General features: G+C 35.3%; 1 protein-coding gene across 1 annotated transcript in view; it reads right to left on the reverse strand.

Moving 5' to 3' along the window:
- LOC150094868 (target of Myb1 membrane trafficking protein) overlaps positions 1-21,035 on the reverse strand; it is a 295,463-nt gene that overhangs the window by 203,270 nt on the left and 71,158 nt on the right. The window lies entirely within an intron of this gene.

The raw sequence follows: 21,035 nt of genomic DNA on the forward strand, positions 1-21,035 counted from the left end.
AATGCATTCAATCTTGCTAATGAAGGGGAGAGACCAACTGCTTACAAATTTTCAAAAAAAGTGCAATCTACTCTACTGGGGCAAAAAAAAAAAAAAAAAAAATAGAGAAGGATAATTTCTGGAAGTAATGCCTATTAAAAGAAAAAAAAAATTAACTTTATAAAATTAAATAACTCAATCAAAAACACCCTGCCTAACTCGTGCAAAAAATAAAAAAAATCTGCCCATCATTTCTAACTGCCAAGAATCCTGTTAGTAAAATTCATTATTCCTATTTATAGTTTTATCAATTATTATTAATACAATTGCAGTGGTCAACATTTTTTTTTTCTAATAAAGTTAATTTAGGTGATATAATGTATTCAGAGGCGACAAATCCAAAAATTCCATAACTTAAGGATTTTTAAAATCTATAGATATGTATGATTTTCATGGATTTGGAGGAATATATATTATCATGAATTAGTCAATAATAATAATAAAATTTTAAGTTGTTGTTGTGATTCCAAGAGCAATATGGTTTAAATATATCTAAATGTCTGAAGTTGTCTTACATCAACAAATACTATAACACAAAACTCAGTCTGTGGAGTTCTCACTTACATTCATGAATCTTTGAATCTCTCATTTATTATTATTATGATAAAAGCTATTTACCTATAAATTAACTAAACCATCCCAAGTCCATATAAAAAATAGTAATAAGCACAAAATGAGGCAAGAACAGAACAAAAACATTCGAAGTAACAGTAGGACCTCAAAAAGAATAATGCTGAAAATGACTGAAGTCTGGATTCATCAGTCTGGTGGAGTTCTCACTTATATTCATGCATCTTTGAATCTCTCATTTTTATTATTATGATGATGATAAACGCTATATTTATCTATAAATTAATTAAACCACTCCAAGTCTATTTAAAAAAATAGTAATAAGCATAGAATGCAGCAAGAACAGAACCAAAACATTTCAAGTAACAGTAGGATTTCAAAAAGGTTGATGCCAATATCCAGTATTATCCAATATTATTTGGAATATACCATATTTGCTGGCAAACAAGATGCACTTTTTTCTTTTCTTGTAAAAATTTATCTTAAAACCGGAATGTGTCTTAAAGGTTGAAATTTTAGGTTAGAATTTGGATAGGTCAGATTTGTTATTTTATGCTTCAACTCTTGCCATTTGTCATACATGATTTCGAGTTAAATATATCATCGTCATCAAATTCTTGCCAGTAACCCTCAAGGGGTGTACAGGATATGATAGTAACTTCCTATCTACAATTTTCCTCCAAATCAGTCTATTACTCGACAAGACTCCAACATTATCAGATCTTATATTTCTATCGTCTAAGGCACTTTGTACCATATCAATCAACCTATATCTTGGTCTTCCTCTGGGTCGTTTTCCTGCCAACCTGGCAGAGAACACTTGTTTTGCTAATCTTTCCTCGCCCATTGCATTTAAGTGATCATACCACCTGAGATTAGCTCTTCTAACGCATTCCTGGATAGATACTGACAATGTCAAGTTCTTTCCTAACATCCTCGCTTTTAATATGATATTGCCAGTGATGCCATCTGTTCACGCCTCTAATCTTTCTCAGGACTCTCATCTCTGTGGTCTCTAGTCTTTGGTCAAGTGTTTTACTTCTGACCCAGCTCTCAGATCCATAAGTTAAAACTGGTTTGAACACTGTCTTGTATACAGCTAATTTAGTGTTCCGACTAATTTCTCTCTTATTCCATATGAATTTATTCAATTGACTTCCTACCATACCAGCTTTGTTGATTCTGTTGTCTATTTCCATGTTTAATTTACCATCTTCACTAAAAATTGTGCCTAAGTAGCTGAAATGTTTTACTTGTTCCACGGGTTCTCCATTCACAACGCAGTTGACATTTTCAATGATTCTGCCTATTTTCATTGTCTTTGTCTTTTTATTGCTGACCTTCATACCATATCTATTACAACAGTTATTCAATTTAGTCAGAGAATCTTGCAGACTTGTAACAGATTTATTTAGAAGTATAACATCGTCCGCATAAAGCAAAGAGCTGACATTAATATCTCCAATTTTGATATCATGTTTAATACCACTTTCCTTCATTTAATCCATATAGATAATAAATAACAGAGAGGATAATGTACATCCTTGTCTCACACCAGATTTAACATTAACCCATCTTCCTGTACTTCCTTCAATTCTGACTTACAACTCAAATAAACACTAAGTATTGTTTGATATAATGCCCCATTGACACCATACAACTGTAGCATATTGAATAGCTTCTCTGTTGGCACCTTGTCATATGCTTTTTTCAAATCGACAAAACTTAAATACAGATCTTTGTTATATTCCCATGATTTCTCTACTATTTGTTGTAAAGTGAAGATGTGATTCTGAAAAGCTCTATTTGACCTGAATCCAGCTTGTTCTTCACCAAGCTTATCTTCCACAATTCTTCTCAATCGTTTCTCAAGTATACTTGCATATATCTTACCAGGAACACTCAGTAGGGATATACCTCGATAATTCTCACATTCAGTTTTATTTCACTTTTTATATATGGATAGTATGAGAGCTCTACTCCAGTCATCGGGAATTCATCCCTCTGTCCAAGTATTCTGAACTATGCAGTGCAGCCACTGTAAGACTTTTATACCACCATACTTCAGCATTTCTGATCGAATATCATCTATTCCTGCTGCCTTTCCACATTTCAAGCCTTTGATTCCTTTTTCTACTTCAAGTATGGTTATGTATTTCTGATTATATGCCTGGTCAGTGTTTTTTTATCTCTGTGCTGTCATCACTGCTTGTTTCATTCAGCAGTTTTTCAAAGTAATTACTCCATACTTGAAGGCTATCTTTTTCTCCCATTTTCATGTCACCTTTATCATCTCTAACTCCTTTTACAGCACTCTTTCCTCTGTTCCTAAGCTTCTTCAACAACCTCCAGAGTATTTTGCCACCTTCTTGATATTTATTTTCAATGAACAATGACATAGTCAATGAGTGAATAATATAAGCATGTAAACACGAGAAAGATACTTAATTAGCGAAATATTTCAGTCTGAAAATTGCAGACCATCTTCAGACTGAAATATTTGGGTAATTAAATATCTTTCTTGTGTTTACGTACTTATATTATTCAATCTTTATGTCACAAGTATCCTTAAATTATCATAGTCAATGAGACTTTTCTTATTCCTTGCTTCTTCTCTCCATGTGAATTTGTGCACATTTTTATGTTGGAACATGGTGTTAGTAATAACCAGTCCATGTCCTGAGCAGAAATCCAACAGGTATTTGCCATTATTATTAGCTTTGCTCTTTTCTCCAAATTTTCCCAAAATATTTTTGTAGGTCTGACAATGATTTCCTACTCTGCTATTTAGATCCCCAACAAGGACCAACTTTTCCTTTTTCATTATGTCAGTTGCTTTTTCTAAAGCTTCAAAAAATTCCTCCACTTCTACCTTAGTGGAACCTGAACCTTCTGTGGGACCATAGGCACAAATAAGTCTCATTGTTCAGTTCCCCATTCTCATATTTGCCCACATTACTCTACTTGAGACTGTTTGCCATTCAAGAAGATTAGCCTCGTATTTTGTGTTGAATACTATGGCTACTCCTTCTTTTCCTTGATTGTCATTGCCTGAATATAACATTTTGTATTTATTGCTCAGAAAGATCTCGCCAGTTTTTGTCTTTTTTGTTTCAGTCACCCCTATAATGTCAATCTGGTACTTATCTAATTCCTCAGCTAGCTCCATTTCTTTGCCATTCAGGCTTCTTATGTCTTCAGATTTGTTCCAGTAGCTGACTTTTCGCTGTTCGCCCTGGTTCCCTGGTGAAAACAACAGGGGCCTTATTTAACCAGGCAACGCCCAAGCCGGCATGAAATTTTGTCATGTTGTACCATCATTTTGTATTTTTGTTTAACCAATAAGAATACAATTTGTTCGGCTAAATTCCAAATTGCCAGCCCATCTTCGTTCGTTCAATAAGGTGAGGATTGGACATTAGGTCAGAAGCCCTGGTCGGTTCTCCACATTCCTTTAAAGGCTATGTGGAGGTCTCCTCTCAGTTATACAGCTTTGACCCTTAAGCACCATGAGTTAAATATATAAGAAATTTAAAATATAGATAACTGTAACTAATTAAACAAGCCAACATAAAGTGAAATATAAGGTTAATTATCAATTGTAAACTAAAAAAAAAATTAACAAGGAAGGTTGTAGGAACTGTCACAGAGGATCAGTTCTTGGTTCTTATTGATGGTATCAAGAGAAAAAAATTACCACAGTTCATTCTTTTATTTCACGATGAAATTTTCTTCTATGCAGGTCACAGAACCCTTATTCCAATCAATGTCCTGATTGTGTGTGGGGTGGGAAGAGTGATAAGGTAAATCAGAGCTGTCATTTCTGTTCTTTACCTCAAAACTTCTAGAAGTCAAATCTGTGTGTGTGTGAAAGACCATGTGAGCAAGGAATTCTGTAAACCCCTGGATGTTTGTAGAATAGATTGTCTTTAGGAGAGTGGTGATAACAGTCTATAAGCACTCTGATATCATAAGGCTTAAGAAGATTAGAGATTATTTTTGAAAGTACCTAAACAGGAACTCTGTGTGCATGTCGCAGAGTGGGATTAAAAACTAAAACTAGAAACTTGCCCGAAAACTAATTTTTGGACAAATTTCTTAGAATATCCATTCAGAGTTACTTGGTAGAGTAGAAGTTGTAGTTCTTTTTATTTTTTAAGAAGAAAGTTTTAAGTATATAAATGATTCCAATTTTTTTGCGAAGAGTGATGCAGAGAAGATGAATAGTGGTAACAACCAGTATGGGTTGGCATGGTAGGTAGACATCAAGTGTAAAACTAGTACCAGAATTTTTTATAATAAAAACGGTCAGAAAGGGTTGTCTTTATTTACTTTCCATTTCCAAAGTAAATTTTATTTTTTGATGAAATGAGTGAATTGAGGTAAGGAAGCTGTTTATTTCAAAATTTTCAGGTTAATAGATGATGAATAGGTTAATGCATGATGGAGACAAAGGACTTCCCATAGTTAGACCAAAAACATGTTTGAAAATATGTCCATTCCATTTAAAATAAATTGACTAGAGGCAATATTTGAAAAGCTTAGGAGAGAACAGGTCTCCAATGAGCTCTAGAACTTCATTAGCAGGAACATTTGTGCACAATGGAGTAATGTCATGACTTGTAAGAATGTCTAATGTGACAATAATATCAGATAGTTTCTAGACAAAATGTAATGAGTGCTTAATAAAGGAGTCCAAATATCAAATATGGTTCTTTAACATGTTTGAAAGGTGCTTAGATAAAAGACAGGTAGCCAAACTTATTCCTACTATTGATCATAAGGGTATATCAGCCTTGTGAAGTTTTGGAATTTTTTTTTAATAGTACCAAGACAGTATATATCAATTTCTCAAAAATAAAATAAAATAAACCCATGGCACTCAAAAATGCCCATCTGAAGTAAAGTAGTTATAGACAAAATTGAACAAGTAATAATTTTAATTACATAAGCTATAAAATAAGTTATAATGAAGGTACAGATACATCTAAGAAAATAAACAAATTCTCAAAATTAAACAGAATAATAAACAAAACAATAAGACTGGCAAATAGTCACTAAAAAGCAGACTAAGAATGTATATTTTATCAAAAGCAACAACATACTGAAGTGAATCATGGACAATAAGAGAGGGAGATAAAGAATCAGTGCAGCAGGAATGAAATGTGTGAGAAGAAACTAGATAAAGAATGAATGAGGACAATATTGAAAGAACTAAGTCAAGCATCAATAATGAAAACAACAGTAAAATATAGAGATCACATGGCCTAGATTAATAAAAGGAGTAATGAAATGCATTGTGTCTCTTTCTCTCTCTCACACACACACACACAAAACAAGAAACAAAAATATATCATGTCTCTCTTACTGACTTCCAATGAAAAAATATTTCTTATGCCACAAAATGCAACTTCTCCTAATAGAACATTATGTCAATTACAATATATAACCTTCCTGAAAACATTTTATGCCAAGAATTAAAAAAAAAAAGAAGCATAAAACAAGCCTACTGATTCTAAGAAAATATTTCCATTATACTGTGAACTTGCTTTCCAGTACCTAACTGTATGGCTTCCAGAAAATTTCAGAAGCCAAAGTTAAGGAAAGTATATTTGTTAAACATCAAATTAGAGAACATAAAAAGATCAAGAATTTCAAATGAATCTCATTAAAACAGACCAGAAGCCTGAAAATCTTTCAAATATACTGTTGTAAGGGTTGTGAGCCACAATAAAGCTGAAGCAAAGGACTCATTGATCTTATAAAATACTATAAGATAGGGCTCACTGAATAATCACTTCTGCCATTCTAACTTGGACTTATTTCCTCAAAACCTTGGTGCAGTAAATGACAGAGTAATCAGTTCCACCAGGACATCATAGTAATGCAGCAAGAATAATACCATGCAATATAGAATTCAAGTATAAGAGGAAATTGCCATTGGTTTCATCAAAGTGAGAGAAAAAGAGAGACAAAAGTGCTCACAAGAGGAAATGAAATACTTATATGTAAATTTCAGTGAATTTTAACTTTGTTTTTTTATTTTTATTTTTATTATTGCAAATATAGAAAAATATGCAAGAAAATATGACAAGAACTCTGATGTGGTGGAAAATCAAAGTTCCATTTTAAAATAATATTTCCTGAACTACAAAAAAATCCATGTTTGAATCTATTTACAATGTTCAAAACACACACACACACACACACACACACACACACACACACACACACACAATGTAAATAAGTTTTTTTACCTTGGGAATAATGTATATTAGGGTTACCAAATGGTCTGGGTAGTGACCCCACCCATAATGTATTGCAGTATACATCTCTTAGTGAGATGTGCTTTACATTATGGAAAATACTAAGAATAGTGATCAGAGTTTTACCTACCTTTACACTGAGTAGCCCTGATATTGCACCACCTTTAGACTTGAACTACGTTCAGGCGCAAACTTAACTGTTTGCTTACTTGGGATTAGGAGTAAAATAACCAAGTTCATAAAATTACTTGGTAACCCTAATATATATATATATATTGCTGCAATAATGAGAAGGATGCTGACCTGCAGAGATAAAAGATTAATACTTCACATTAATACTTCCTTGAGGGTACAGCAGTCACACAGACCAGCTGTTAAACAGTACCATGGGATAGAATTGGGATAGAATCTGATGGTGAAGCAATCTATTTCCACCTAGTGAATACTACTACTATTTACTGTCATGTAATGCCTGCAGGAAGCTTGCACATAGCAACATACAGAAAGCAATGTCAAAGCCATGCATGGACATAAGCTGAGTACTCCTTGAATGTTCATGAATATTTTTTTTGACTCCATGCTGCATGGCTTCACTGTAAATTTTTGACATCACCACTTAAAGTCATCAAAATTAAATAGAGTAACCCAAAAAATTTGCACATCCACTTCGGCAATAATTGGGAATGATGCATCATTCAACTAATAAGGTGTTAACTAATAATACCAGGTTTGAATTAAACATAATAAGAAATTATATTCTTGTTTAATCCTTTATCCAAGTGTAAAAAAGTTTGCAAGTGAAGTATCTTCATGACTAGGATACTTGTATATGCAGGCTAATGACTTCACATTAATTGCCTTAGTATCCCATAATGCAAAGCACTTACAAAGCTTGCACATGCAATATCTTCAAGACTATGCTACTTGTATATGAAGGCCAATGACTTCACATTAATTGCCTTAGTAGCCTCCATATACAAGTAGCCTAGTTGTGAAGATACTTGACAAGTGGCTCTTTCCATAATGCTTAGCATCACGCACGTCCAAAAGGACGTGCTTTGCATTATGGGATAATACTGCAATTAATGAAAATTTATTAGCCTCAATATACAAGTAGCCTAGCCCTCAAGATACTTCAAATGCAAACTTTGTTTGCTTAGACTTGGATAAAGGATTACACAAAAATATAATTTCTTTTCAAGTTTAAGCGAAAAAAGTTTATTTTTCACAGAACCCCAATTAATAGCCTGAAGTATTTGAACTTCACTCTGCAATTTCCATCACTAGGAATGTATTTGTGCATTCTGACAGAAAACTGAAATTCAGGGACATATCGCAAAGGCGGTGAAGGTAACCCAGAGGATTGCTGCAATAATGAGAAGGATGCTGACCTGCAGAGATAAAAGAGTTATCATTCCATTGTACAAGACCCTGATCAGATCACACTTAGACTATTGTTCTCAAATTTGATTTCTGGGATTTGAAGGGTATAAATTAACTGTGGAAAGGGTACAGAGGTGGATAATAAAGATGGTTTCAGGACTGTACAATGTTAGTTATAAAGATCGGCTGAGGGAACGTGGACTGCAGAGTTTGGTGGATAGAGGAAGGAAACTGTTGAGAGGCAGTTACAGGTTTGACACTGGGGAGTTCTTTCACTTGGTGGAACTGCGGGAAGGAGCGATGACAAGGGGCCATCCCTGGAAGTTACGAAAGGAAGCTGTGAGGGTGAGGAGTGGTTTCTTCGCGTAGAGAGTAGTTGAACCATGGAATGCATGGCCTGATTGAGTGGTGAGAGCAAGAACGGGCAATGAGTTCAAGGAGTGGTATGATAGACTTTGCGTTTCCTAGGAAGGACCTCCACAATGATTCTCTTGACTCCATGGAGGCCTGAATAATAATAATAATTTATCAGATTGGACTTCCCATGTCTGAGAATTTTATCACTTTCCAAATTCTGATAACCACTCTGATCTCTATGATTATTTACATCTGAAGTTTGATTTTCTGTAATTTAAATATCCAAACAGTGAAGTCATTTTCTATGTGGCCTTCAATAGTTCCAATTCAATAATAAATTTAGTTTAATCCTTTATCCAAGTGTGAGCAAACAAAGTTTGTGCCTGAAAGTATCTTTAGGACTGGGGTAAGGTGGTACAACACTGGGAAACTCGTTGCAAAGGTGGAGAAAGCTAACATCACTCCTATCTCAGTATCTCCCATAATGCAAAACACATCTCCTTGCGGATATGTATAATGTTATGCATTAAGGGAAGGGCCACCACCCAGACTAGTTTCGACCTTTATTGAGGTCTCTTCAGAGGAAGCCAGACCCAAGTGAAGATCCCAGGCAGATACTGAGATAGGAGTGATGTTAGCCTGCTCCACCTTTGCAACGAGTTGCCCAGTGTTGTACCACCTTACCTCAGTCCTGAAGATACTTTCATGTCTTGGATAAAGGATTAAACTAAATTTATTATAGTCTATCAAGTGAAAAATAAACTTTCGACATCTTTCTCTAAATCCAGAGTAATTTAATAAAAAGATGGCACACCATTTATCAACTCCTATAGGTAGAGATGACCTTGCTAATGCTTCTGCTTGGCTCCCACTGAGGAGACCTCAATAAAGGTCAAAACTAGTCTGGGTAGTGGCCCTCCCCTTAATGCATAACATTATACATATCCGCAAGGAGATGTGTTTTGCATTATGGAAGATACTGAGATAGGAGTGATGTCAGCTTGCTCTACCTTTGCAACGAGTTGCCTGGTGTTGTACCACCTTACCCCCAGTCCTGAAGATACTTTCAGGCGCAAACTTTGTTTGCTCACACTTGGATAAAGGATTAAACTAAATTTATTATAGTCTAACCAAGTGAAAAATAAAAGTTCCAATTCAAACTTGCTTCATTTCTCTAATTCCACTGATCAAGCTATAAGAAATGCCTAAATATTTGATGCTAATATTGATCTAATACCAGATAATGTTTGCCATCCTTCCAAAATTATGGACTCTTTCTAGGTAAACAAACTTTCCTTTCATATATATTGTATGCTAGCTCTCCTTTTAGAAACTCAAACCACAGCCTTCGTGTTTCCTTGAACTGTTAGTCTCTATAATGATACTAAATCAGCATCTATTTGGTATAAATGCTAAAGGCAGAGGAATAATCATGAAGGACATTACCTCTAATTTCTTCCTCCATTCTTTGGGTCTGATTACCAGTTCTGGCTTAATAACTTGTAATCTTCATTGGAATGAAGACTTTCATCTTCAGTTCTACCCTCAAATGCTCAGTCATCATTATCCAAACCTTGGTTCTCCAAAGAGTATGCTAAAGTAATTCAAGATAAAAATTTTGTATATTTCTAGCACCTAAAAACAAAACTCCAGGTTCCATAGCGCACACTATATAATATGTGTGTGTGTATATATATATATTTTTTTTAAATTTGCTTTTTAAATAATTTGAAAACCCTGCTCCAGAGATCAACATGAAACTTTTTCAAGCCACTTCAATGTTCCAATAAGCAAGTTAGTGGTCTCACACTGGAAAATGAAATTCACCTCCTATTCCTCCCCCCCCCCCAAAAAAAAAAAAACACAAATCCAACTCTGAAAAGGCTATGCAGAAATGCTTTTTTTAAAAGCCAGTGATATGGTGTGCATTACAAAAGCTGTAGTATGCAGAGAGGCATGCACTGTTTGGAGTTCTCAAACAACCTAGGAGACCTGAAATGCTTTAAAAGTTGCATGTTTGGTTTTCAGAACAGGGTTTCCAAATTACATAAAATAAAAAACCTTAACCTGCCCATGTACTATACGCGCTACAGCCTGTCATGGGTGGGAGCCGCATAAAAAAAGCAGCAGATGTGGCTGCTCTTTAGTCAACTTCTGCATTTCCATACTTTTGTTTCTCACATCTTCACTTGGTACTACCATAACATCACCTAAAGATCATTCTTCTCCTCCAACTCATAAACAGCCAAGACAAATCACCTCCTCTTATTAAAAGAAAAATGCATGCTGTGCCTCTCTTATCATGGCATGCCATAAAAAGATTAGAAGAATCCTTTATAGCCTAGACCAACAAGTGTTTAATTCCATAAGGGAGACCAACCAAAGGTGCTCAAACTCTGCACTCCAGAACTGGCATCCATCCTATATTATCATTACACAATATCATGTGCATCTGATATCAATCTACCCAAACTGCATGGAAGCAAACATATATTCAGTCCATCCAAAGAGAGTAAATAAGTTAGCCATTGTGTCACTGTCCTCAACATACAACTTTATTACCTGGCATCAACAATATTAGTAATAACTAATATTGTTGATGCCAGGTGATAACTAGTGATTATTAGTGATAACTACTATAGATTCTGCTGTTATTGTCTACAGCTGATCTCCTAGCAAAAACATTGCCCACTTATGGATGCCAGCCATTAAAAAGTTTGTAGAACTTGTGTGGTTGTTCTTGTATTTCAAGAGCATATGATTTGATCTAGCATAGAACTCTACTTACTATGATATTTTATGGTCTGCCTTCCACTCACTGCAATTGGGTCAGCAATGATTCTGTCTTAACTCTATCTCCCATAAAACCAAATTTCTCTTCCTTGGCTGACTTCCACTTAGCCTTTCCTGAAACATTCCCTCCTCAGACTTCAAAACACTTTTGTGTACTTTTCACTTTAATACAGCACTTATAATCTATACAAGTCCTAACATTATACAAATTCCAAATATGTCAAAATCTCCCCAAATGTAGATTTGGGGAGATGTGCTAGAATATCTCTAAAAATGCTTGATGCTATTCAGAAGGGGGCAGTCAGAAGTCAGATTAACGAATTACTCTTCCTGTGACACTCAATCCAATCACTTGAAAGAGAATATGAGATCCAATGTTTGGGAAAGAAATTAAACTATCTCTCATCAGTGATATAGCAGGCAAATTCAAAAGATGGAACATACAATCATATTCAGAACTGCAAGCTAGAAACATGACAACCCCCTCATCCAGGCCAAAAAATAAGTATCTTCAAAACCTTACTCAAATAGCTTGCTTCATCTACTTCAACTTCTATCCTGCCTCTACTTCATTATGACACGAATTTTGAGTAATTAAATCTTTCATGCAATTGAATGGATTTAATCTCCAAAAGATCCAATCTCATGACTCAACTGTTGTTCATAGGGTTTCTATCCACTACACATCTGATATCTTTGAATCGATTACTAAGCTCTGAGTGACTACACTACAATCTTGAACCTATATTATTTGTTCCTATCAACAACTTGTCTAATTTCTTCCTAGTAATCAAAGATAAACTCTTACTGTTATCTCTGCTGGGGGGTGTTTACCAAGTTCCTTGCAAACATCATCTTTCTTATTTTGGACAAACTTACCATGACTTCAAGAACACTAATACTATAACCACTATAGAAAATCTAACAAGATCACCCTCACTGAGCATGGAAATGACACAGAATGCAGGATCCTTTGGTCTATGCATGCATGATCCAAGAAACTGTTTTAAATACAAAAATTGCACTTAAAGAAAACTCCAGTCTTGATGCATTAACTCAAATCAGAATGGTTCTCTCTCTCTCTCTTCTAAATGAAAGCGTAGAAGATTTTAATTCTGATTAACTGTAAATAATTCCTCCACAATAACATCATATCATTATTGAGGTTTAAACTAGTCATATGTCATCCTTCCAGCTTAGAACTCAAACCATACATTCTACTCTTTGAATTCACCTCACCTATACAACTCCTAACATTATATAAATTCCAAATTTGCAAAACCTTAGAATTCTATACTGGTATTATATATTTGAGGTGATGCATTAGAAATATCTAAAAAAATACTTGTTATTATTCAGAAGAGAGTAGAGAGTTATCACTGTTATCACAGAAGAAATTGTTCAGATTTTTTTTCTATAAGTAATTCAACGCAGAACATGTCTTCTGACATATATTATGTCAAAAGACATATTGTGAAGTCTTAAGAAAAAAGATCTAATATGAAATATTATTTATTATAATAAGCAGGGAAAAGATATATCAACGATATATTTGCAGATATAACATAATCCACATACAGCCAGCCCTCGGTTTAACACAGTTCTGTTCCTGAAAAAAAGGCGTAAACTGAATCAGCGTAAAACGAACCCAATTTTAATGGGAGGTATGAAGTTATGTTCCAACAAGTCAAAAAATATGCACATGAAGTATGTGTAACATTATTATATTTAAAGCTTTGATAATACATACATATATATTTGTTAAAATAAAATTATTAATAACGAAAACAAAACAAAATTATATACAAAAAATATGAAACTTTGAAAAGATATTACATATTTCTATGTTGAAGTTCCTGGTTTCGAATCACCTGCAGTTTTTTTTTTTTTTTTAAAGTATCCAGTGTTAACTGCCTAGATTTTCTTTTTCTTTCTTTAAGGAGTTCAGTGTAAGGTCTAATAGATGCGATTACACTCCTTTTTACGTTCGCACTCCATTCCCAATCGTGGTTCATTTCGCAGAGTTCATCGGTCAATGTCTCTATGCTTGCAAGGATATGCTGTAAATCGGCTGCTTTCATATCTCTCAGAGGACCTTCTTTGTTTTCTTTCTCCTCCTTTAGATGTTAGTGAGTATATTATTTGGCTAATTCTTTTAAGTCTTCATTGGAAAGCGGGTTATCATGGCTCTCTGAGACTTCTGTCACATCTTCAGCTGTAATATCATACAATCCCACCTCTCGTGCAAGCTTGGTAACATCTTCAATAACATTCTCCACTAGCTCTAATTCCTTGAAGTCGTGCATAAATGCTGGAAGTAGTTTTCACCATGAACTTTAAACACTTTGCTGACACGTCGTTCCAAGCTGCATCGATGTTGTTAATGCCCTTCAAAATATTGAATGACAGCCAATAGTCTTTAATAGTTTTTCCTGAAGTGTCCAAGACTCTTACCATTTCCATAAATGTTATACGGAGGTAATAGGCTTTGAAGATTGATATAATCCCCTGATCCATCGGTTGCAAAAGCGATGTTATGTTTGGGGGCATGTAAACAACCTTGACATCAAATGGTGTTCTTACTTCAGCAAGGTTTTGAGGATGTCCAGGGACATTATCCAAGAGAAGCAATGCCTTGGCTGGCAAATCATTTTCTTTAGAGAAGCGAAGCACGGTAGGACAAAAATAATTTGTGTATCAATCTATAAAAATGTCTTGTGTAACCCAAGCTTTCTTGTTCCATTTCCAATAGACTGGCGGCATGGCTTTTAGACCCTTGAAGGCCCGTGGTGTCTGTGAATGGTACACCAACACTGGTTTAAGCTTCAAAGTTCCGGAGACATTTGCACCCAACAAAAGCATAAGTCTATCTTTTGCAGCTTTAAAAGCTGGAGTGGAATGTTTTCACAGGAACTGAAGGTGCGTGATAGCAATTTTTTCCAGTAGAGCCCAGTCTCATCAACATTAAAAATGAGATCAGGAGGATAACTTTCTTGTTCTACACAATCTTGAAATTCTTTAGGAAAAGCAGCTGCTGCCGCAACATCTGCACTTGCCACCTCACCACATAATTTGACACCGTGGCACTTACTTCGAGACTTAAATCTCATGATCAAACCTTTGCTTCCTAAAAATGTTTCTTCGCCTCCATCTGTCTTTTTAAGATCCTCAAAAATTGTTTTTGCTTTCTCAGTTATAACAGCCTGCTTCAGAGGAAAGTTTTTCTGATTCAAATCATCCACCCATAATGATAATAATTTTTCCATTTTTTCATGAAGTTTACCCTTGCTATAATGTACATGTTTTGCATTTAGTTCTGCCGTAGATTGTTGCGCAGACTGTTTTATTCTATCTGCATTTTTCATAATTGTAGTAACAGTCGATGGAGGTTAGTTCATACTTCTACAGACATTAGCACGTGTCTGTCCATCTTCCATTCTTCGAATCACCTCCATCTTCTTTTCAAGTGTGATTGATTTCCACGCCTTCTTAAAACCAAGTTCTGCTAATTTTTCTGCACTTCTATTATCAGACATGTTATGTAATTATACGCATGGATAGGCTTATGTGTTCGTCAGACATTTTTGTAAGAGATTTCACGGTTTGATATGAACACAGATGGATAAGAAAATAACTATTTATTAACTTAAAAGCTAATATTTCGCTGGTATTATATCCAGCATCTTCAGAGCACACAACACAAAGTTTGTTACAAACGCAAAACCACCACAATCCGGTGTAACAGTGGGGCTAGTAAAAGCAATTACAGCGTGCAACACAAGACTAAAGTCCTAATATGGCGCCATCTAGGTTTAAAAAAAAAAAAAAAAAATTCAAACTTTCTAAGACTATCATTTGGACTACTATTTCAAAACTTTGATTTTTTTTTTTTTTTTTCTTTTTAAACCTAGATGGTGCCATATTAGGACTTTAGTCTTGTGTTGCATGCTGCAATTACTTTTACTAGCCCCCACTGTTACACCGGATTGTGGTTGTTTTGCATTTGTAACAAACTTTGTGTTGTGTGCTCTGAAGATGCTGGATATAATACCAGCAAAATATTAGCTTTTAAGTTAATAAATTGTTATTTTCTTATCCATCTGTGTTCATATCAAACCGTGAAATCTATTACAAAAATGTTATGTAATTACGTACTTTATCAATTTAAATACGTATGTACATAAAAAAAATTAAATAGAAGAATTAGGTAGATTCAACATTAAAACTAGGTTTGATACATATGTCATAGTAGCTCAGTAAACACTCAAACACTAGCGTGCCTGCTAGCGTAGTTTCTCTGTCAACCACACTACAGTAAGAAAGCACACATAGGCAACCGGCATTATTGTGAATAGGCGTAAACCGAGGGCTGCCTGTATAATCATATATTCTATGATATAAAAATCTTATTAAGCACCATTACAACAAAATTATGGCAACTACTACTGAGTAATAATTTCAATTTAACATAACAAAACTAATTACTAGATGCTTCAATCTTCACAATCAGAGCATATGGAGTGTACATGCACACAAACTCAAAGAAACAAGCCATATTACAATGCACCACTACACTAAAGAATTATTCTTGTTGAGAGGCTTATACGCTGGTTAAACATGATAACTAATATTTAAGGAATTGACATCGTATACTAGAAATATAGATTAAATAAACTTTAATATATACTTTCCGATATTTCGGCGAACGTCACGTTGCCATCTTCTTGGGAACTTACTAAAAAGACACGTGCACACAAGTACTAATAACAGCAAATGAGACTGAAGCTAGGAAGCTAGCGTTTTCCTAACGTCCTGATGGTGCCCCCTGGCGGGCTATATTGGTAGTTCTTGGCCTTTGGGATGAAGTTCTTCTGATAAAAGTTTCCCAAATTTGGGGCAGTTTCATGCATCCAAATTTGTTGAGGTTTGGCATGTTCCTAAGGGCCGAGGCAGATTCCATGAATAGTCTTTCATACTTGAACTTGCTGCGGTGTATTACTGTGGCTTTCTTCCATCTTATTCTGTGGCGAGTATCCAGAGCGTGGTCTGCAAGCCCAGAGTGGCTGTACTGGTGCAATCGGATGTAGTCCTTGTGTTCTGAGATTCTGATATTTGCTGTCCTGCCTGTTTGGCCAAAGTAGGACAGTTTACAGCTGCAAGGGACCTGGTATACACCAGGTAGGTCTAGGGGAAGTGGTTGGTCTTTGGTGGAGCGGATAAGGGATGCCAGTTTTCTATGTGGTCTGTAACAAGTGGTCAAGTCATGTTTTTTTAAGATTTTATTGATTTTTTCCGAGGTGCCTCTGATGTAGGGAATAGTGATGGATTTAGAGTAATCTTTTTTGTGAAGGGGAGGGGGTGGTGGGTTGTGGATAACTGGGTTAAGTATTTTTTGGAGGGGGTAGCCGTTGGCTGAGAAAGTGTCACGGATGTGATTTAGTTCAGTGGTTAGGGCTTGATCGTTAGAACAGATTATTTTTGCCCTGTTGAATAATGTTTTAATAACTCCATATTGTTGTGAGGGGGGGGTGGAATTATTGGTGAATGTATCTGCCTGTATGGGTGGGTTTTCTATAAACTGAGAAAACCAAGGTTCCATCACGTTGGCGGGTGACTAGTGTGTCTAGGAAGGGGAGGATATTGTTTTCCTCTTTTTCCAGGGTGAATTTGATTCTAGGGTGTTGGTTGTTCAAGTGTGTTAGGAAGGAGAGGAGTGAATCCAGGCCATGTGGCCAAATAGCAAAAACATCATCAACATAGCGAAGCCATATGGTAGGTTTTTGTGGGGCTGAGTTTAAGGCTTTCTCTTCAAACATCTCCATGAAGAAGTTGGCCAAGGGTGGGGAAAGTGGTGAACCCATGGCTGTCCCCTCTATCTGTTTGTAGAATTTTTCCTGCCAAACGAAATAGCCTGAGTTCATTGTAAACTGAAATAGGGCTGAGATATCGGGAGGAAATTTAGCTTGGATTAGCTCTAAGGTTTCTTTGAGGGGGACATTCGTGAATAGGGAGGAGACATCAAAACTGACCATTATGTCATTATGTTGGAGTGTAAGGTTTTCTATACTGGCTTTGAAGTGGGCTGAGTTTTTTATGTGTGATGGTGTATTGCCAGTATAGTGTGAGAGCGCTTTGGCTAAATGCTTGGCTAGTTTGTAAGTGGGGGAATCAATGCCATCCACTATGGGACGTAATGGCACATTCTCTTTGTGTATTTTTGGGAGCCCATATATGCGGGGGTAAGTTCCTTACTTTTAGTAACTTACTTTTTAGTAAGTTCCCAAGAAGATGGCAACGTGACGTTCGCCGAAATATCGGAAAGTATATATTAAAGTTTCGGAAAGTATATATTAAAGTTTATTTAATCTATATTTCTAGTATACGTTGTCAATTCCTTAAATATTAGTTATCAACACTAAAGAATTACTAATTTTATCACCTGTTAATCCCAACTAGCCTGACCTTAGAAAATAATAATAATAAAACAATATATATTCATATAAAACTACATCAAAGGCTGCCACCACTTCTAACACTATTTGTATTGAACCAATATTTTTTTAAACCAGAACTAGCAGTTAATAACTGAAATGTTCTCAACCACCTATACAGAACAGGATAAATGTAGTTTTATAATTTTTTTCTCTCCCCCAGTACATGAGTTCATCAATAACCAAATTAGTAATATTCTGGTGTACTGGTATATTGTAATGGAGTTTGTTTCTGTGTGTGCGCACCAAAGTGCTTTTGCACGACAAGCTTGTTTACACGAGAATTTTTGGTTATTATTATTACGTAACACCTCCAGAGAGTCCAAAGACTCATCGAGGGAGAGCACCTACTCTACAACTCTTGGACTCCACCACTCCACCAACCGTAACTACCTTCATCATTTACACCAGTGGTTCTCAAACTTTTTGAAGTCGGGGGCACATTTAAAATCCTACAAATAATTGTAGGTGTACTATATACAAATTTCTGAGAAATAAGTTATAATAATTAAGTCAAATATTACAGAAAAAAAAATAATGCGATAAAAAAAAAAATAAAATGAAACATACCTTAAGTTTATTCACTCTTGCATTTACGAGAAACATGAGCCTGATGTGTCCTAGCGACTGCTTCAATGTTTGAGCATATATTTGAAAGGCAAACTCTCATTTCCTCGTCAATACAATGAAGAGTTCCTCTCATTTTACGCTTAATTGTGGTGAGGGTAGAAAATCCTAATTCACATAAATATGATGTTGAAAATTGTAGTAAAATGTTCAAAGCTTTTTTAGATATTGACACTTTTATAGAAATCCAAAAAGCTTCAAGACACAATTCCTTATGTTTAATCATCAATCCACGATCAGTGGATATAGCTGCCAGTTCTTCTTCTTCTTCTGTTAATGTTAAACCAAAATCACTTGAAGTTTCCATAAATGAGTTTCTAATCCAATGGTATTGTTCAGTGTTAAGTGATGGAAAATAAGAACTCAATTTTTCTTCTAAACTTGTTAAATGTTCAACTATTATTGGAAGTGTTTCATTTATGCAAGTGTTACTTACCAATGGAAACATTTCCAAATTACCTTCAACAGCTTTTCTTTTCCAAATCTGTAGTTTTCTCTGAAACGCTTTCATTTTGTCAGTGGATGTGAGAATATTTTCTTCTTTCCCTTGCATGCTAGTATTCAAAATATTGAGCTGCTGAAATATATCGGCCAAATACTGTAACCTGGCAATCCAAAATTCGCACCGGAGGAGGTTAGAAAAATGTAATTGTTTCATCTCTTCAAAAAACGCAAGAAGTTCTTGTCGTAGCTCGTGTACACAGGTAAGTACTTTCCCCCTTGACAGCCACCTCACTTCAGTGTGTAAAATCAGCCGTCTGTGTTGTGAATCCATATCGATACAAAGCTTTTCGAATAAACGCGATTTGACAGGTCTTGTTTTAATAAAGTTTACCATCTGAACAACTTGATCTAAAACTTCTCTTAATTTTTTTTCTCCCAATGTTTTTGCCATCAAGGCCTCCCTATGAAGAAAGCAGTTTACGATAACATTCTCATTTTGTATGGAAGGGGCTCCGTCTGTACAAATGCCTACACACGACTTCCATGTTAACTGCCATTTATCAAGATAGCTATTCAAAATGTTAAAAATGTCCTCACCTTTTGTAGACACACTTAATTCTTTGCAAAAAAGAAACTGATTTACTATTTGATCTTCATTAATAAAACGGACGAATGCTAAGAGTTGCGCCTTGTTGGTAATGTCTGTTGACTCATCAACTTGCAATGCAAAATTTGAATACTGAAGTTTATTACTGCATGCATTTTTCTCAATATCAGAAGACATTTCTATAATACGCCTGTGAACTGTATCGCTGGACTGAGGAATCTTGCTTATTTTCATTGCTGCTTCATTTCCTAGCATTGTCATGACCATTTTTTGCATACAGGCAAAATAAGTGACTCACCTAAAGTATTATCTTTCATATTTTTTGCTATCAGTTCTGAGACTTGATAAGAAGCGATTTGAGCTTTATCAGAAATAGTCATTATACTTTTAAAAGAATTTGCCGCTTTTGTTTGATGTTCAGACAATCTCTTGAAAAAACTTACAGATTTATCTTGTAAATTAGAGTGTATAGTTTTAAAATGTTTACCCAATTTACTAGGAAGCAATGATTCATTTGCCATTTTATATCCACATACTAAACATAGCGACAAAGGATGATCTTCACTTCCAGTCCAAGTGAAACCAAAGCTTAAATAACTTTCATTATATTTGCGAGTAGGCCGCGATTTTGCTTTCTTACTTGCACTTAACTTTTGCTCACTTCCAGAATCTGATTCTTCAATATCATGCTTCTTTTTGAGAAATCTATCCATTTTATTTGGGTGTATTTATCTGAAAATAAGTAATGTGCACATAACATCCACTTCCAACACTTTTAAAATAAGTAATATACACAACAAGAATAAATCATATTCTTGTTCTCTTTGCAAGAAAAATTAACATAATAATGATGTGTTGACAAAAGGGGCAGTATATCAGTAATGAAAAGGTATAATAGAGTAACTATATTTATTTTTATATCTGGACACATATTTCTCTGGAATACCACAGGGTGCACCCAGAAATCTTCTAGGGCGCACCCTTTGAGAACCACTGATTTACATCAACGCCATCTACCGCCAACCACCATCAGTAGTATTTTTACAAACAATCACAAACATTCGTGCCCATGGCGGGATTCGAGCCCCACAGCCTTTTGGTTGGAGAGCAGATATGCTAACCACTCGGCCAACTAGGCAGGCCGGCAATTGAATTAGTTATTGAATATATATCTACCCTATATATATAAAATGATAAGACTTTTTATGTCACATTTTTTGAAACATTTTGAAACTCAAGGGGGGGAGCTGTAGGTGCCAGAGCATAACCCCCCTAGTATATAGAGTACACACACACACATATATATATATAAACAGAAGAGCTTCTTCTTCTTTCACTATGCGTTATTCACGCTTCCTATGCAGGTTTCGCGTATTACTTAGATGCGACTTCTTGTTAGTACCACTCCCAACCGACCTGTCACCTAGATTGCCGCTGGAGAGGAGAGATATATTTTTG

The sequence above is a fragment of the Typopeltis vanoorti genome, chromosome 21, assembly GCF_054136105.1.
Source record: "Typopeltis vanoorti isolate ZY-2024b chromosome 21, IOZ_Tvanoo_1.0, whole genome shotgun sequence".
NCBI lineage: Eukaryota > Metazoa > Arthropoda > Arachnida > Uropygi > Thelyphonidae > Typopeltis > Typopeltis vanoorti.